We start from the raw sequence: 2,924 nt of genomic DNA, 5'->3' as shown, positions 1-2,924 counted from the left end.
TTATCATTACCTAATTCAGTTAGCTAATGCACATTAGAGTTCTTGGATCTATGGTCATAAGTGGGACTGTTCTGTAATCTACTTTTATTGCACTATTCTTATCAAATTTTGATATTAGGGTTACATTGGCTTCATAAAAGGAGTTGGAAGTCTTTCTTATCTTTCCGAACGGAAGGAAATAATAAAACTAAGGCTATAAATCAGTAAAATAGAGAATTTTTAAAGTAGAAATGATTACAAAAATTATAATTTGTTCTTTAGAAAGTTAATAAGAATAGAGAAATAACCAAGTTGACCACACAGAACTCCAGTTTATATTTATAGTTTTGGCATGGTTATTAATAGCAGCCCTTTTCATTCTCATAATGTCACTACAGGGCAATTAATTACCTACCAGGGTGGACTCTCAATAACGAGCATAGGTTTGATGCCATGTGCTAGCTGCATTACTGTGGTAAATTCATCTGGCCTCTCTGAGCTTCAGGTTTCCCATCAGCAGAATGGTAACTGTAACATTTAGCTCTCTGGGTAATCTGAAGAACAAATGAAATAAAGCAAGTAAACCATTAAATTCTTTAAAAAAAATTAGTTAATTTCAGCACTGGCCATCCCCAGCAATCCACATATTAGAGCAAGGATCTAGCACTCAGATTCGACCCCAACAGAATTCCAAAGCCAAGTTGAGTAGAAGCAGGAAAGTATATATGAGGCTACACCACCAATGCGCCAACCCCACCCTATCTACTAGGTAACTGGGAATATTCGGGTTTGATCTATGGACCCTGACTGCAGGCTCCTTACAATGCTCCATTTTGAAACTCAGGGAAGCCCAAATCCAAAGATGTCAGCCACTTCTCAGACCCATCACGTGCCCCACCAATTGTCTCATTCATCCAGTCCTTCAGAGGCCTGTGTTCCTCCGTACACTTGCCATCCTCCTCTCCACTAATATGTGGCAAGGTGTAAATGCTCACTGTTTCAATGCACAATCTGAACTGGTTTTGTTTTTCTTTCCTTCCTTTGATGCACTAGAAAGTGAATGCAAATATTTTCACTCATCTTTGAAGTAGTAATTCCCTCCCTTCCCTGGCGCAAGGAGGAACACGTTTTACAAGTTATGGATTTGATGAACCATGAAAATAGGAAGAAATTTCCACCCCCACTAGAGAGTACTTTGGAGATGTTGGAGAAAAGAGGTCTAGAAGTAGAAAGATCACACGCTGGTGCTTGGGTCATTACCACAGAAAGCAGCAAGACTCCAGACAGGCGGTATTGGTTCATCTAGGGAAACAATGCCCTAGGCACTGGGTTTCAGAGTTTTGCCAAATATTGCAGTGTCCTAAATGTGCCAGGGAAGCTGCCAGAAGCTGCCAGACCTGCTGGTATTGTGCAGACACAGACAATGGGAACATGAGCAATAACTGGGGTGGGGCGATGACTAATGACTAGGGAAGGCCTCTGGAGCCTTGGCACAATGAAGGGTGTGACTGTCCTGGGTCACAAATCTGCTGGAATGACTTACATTCACCTCCTTACGTACAGCCCAGTGGGATGGCAGCTTGGAGTCAAAATTAGGTGGGTTCATGGGTCACAAAGAAACGTGGTGTTTCTTGCACACTTGTGCTTCTGGGCTTAGATTGAAATTTGTTACAGTAGAGCCCTGACTTGGGGTGTAAATCGAGTAGCTGAGGGCTTATGCCCTGAGGGAAAGATCTCTCTGGGTGATCCCATTCCTTGGTCACTCTTCCAGACTATTATTGCCACACTCCAGCCGTGCCTCAGCCTCTCACATTACACTGCTCACAGCCTCAGATTCTATTGTCAGCCCCTGAATCTGGGCCGGGTTGTCAGGGCTGGGCTTCATTGTCTTCTCTCCTACTGTGTCTTAGTGGGGTTCATCTCAGGGAAGAGACACTTGTAGGATACAAGGAGTTTCTCTTCTTTGATTTCACTTTCCAAATATTCTGGGGTGGCCATCTGTCCCCTTGTGACTTTCAAATCCGTATCTCCAACCCTGTCCTCACTACTGAATAGCGACTTGTGTGTGTGACAGCCTACTGGACATCTCCTCAGATGTCCTACATAGACCTCAAGTTCCAGATGCTAAAAACAGAATCCATTGGGTCATGCCACCCTGCCCTTCAATGTCTCTAGTACAGTGATTAGAACTGCTACCCACTTGCCTTCGTCAAAAGCCCAAAGCCACTACTTGCTTTAAAATGTTCTTAATTCTCCAACTTCTCCAGTCCCATTGCTTCTGATTTAGTTCAGGGTGTCATCATCAACAATATACAACAGTCTCCTAAGTTCTCCAATTCCCATATACTCTCCACAAAGCCAGACTGATCTTTCTAAAACACAAAGTGACTATCACTCTCCTTTTAACACCCTTCAGTGATGCCTCACTACTCTTATCACATGTCATGCAAAAAGTTTGCAAATTATGACTCCTGCAGCCTAATTTCACTGTGGTCCTCAAGCTGAAAATGAATTTTACATTTTTAAAGGGCTGTAAACAAAACAAAACAAAAATATCCAAAGGTGGCCATAAGTGGCCTTCAAAACCTAAATTACTTACTATCTAGCCATTTACAGAAAAAGTTTGCTACCTCTCTAAAGTTTAGATAGCCCCATTCTGACCCTCTTCCAACTACTTAGCTCCTCACTCAGGGCCAGGAGTCCCCATGGGTCCAAAGGGCTGTTCCTCCCAGAGCCTGTGCCCTCCACCCTTCTAGACAACACTTCTAGAATTCCCAGCCCAAAAGGCCTGAGTCTGCTTCCAGGAACACGCAGCCACTGGACTGCCAGGGCTCACCCTTAAGCCTTAGAGGTGGCCCAAAGGCTGATGTTTTCAGGAAGATAGAACAGAACTTAGACACACAGGCTGGGCTATTCACAGATGTGTGTGAGGTCCTTTGAGTCTC

The sequence above is a fragment of the Propithecus coquereli genome, unplaced genomic scaffold, assembly GCF_000956105.1.
Source record: "Propithecus coquereli isolate 6110/MARCELLA unplaced genomic scaffold, Pcoq_1.0 Scaffold6, whole genome shotgun sequence".
NCBI lineage: Eukaryota > Metazoa > Chordata > Mammalia > Primates > Indriidae > Propithecus > Propithecus coquereli.
The sequence above is the reverse complement of the archived record's forward strand: the minus strand, read 5'-3'. Positions refer to the sequence as shown.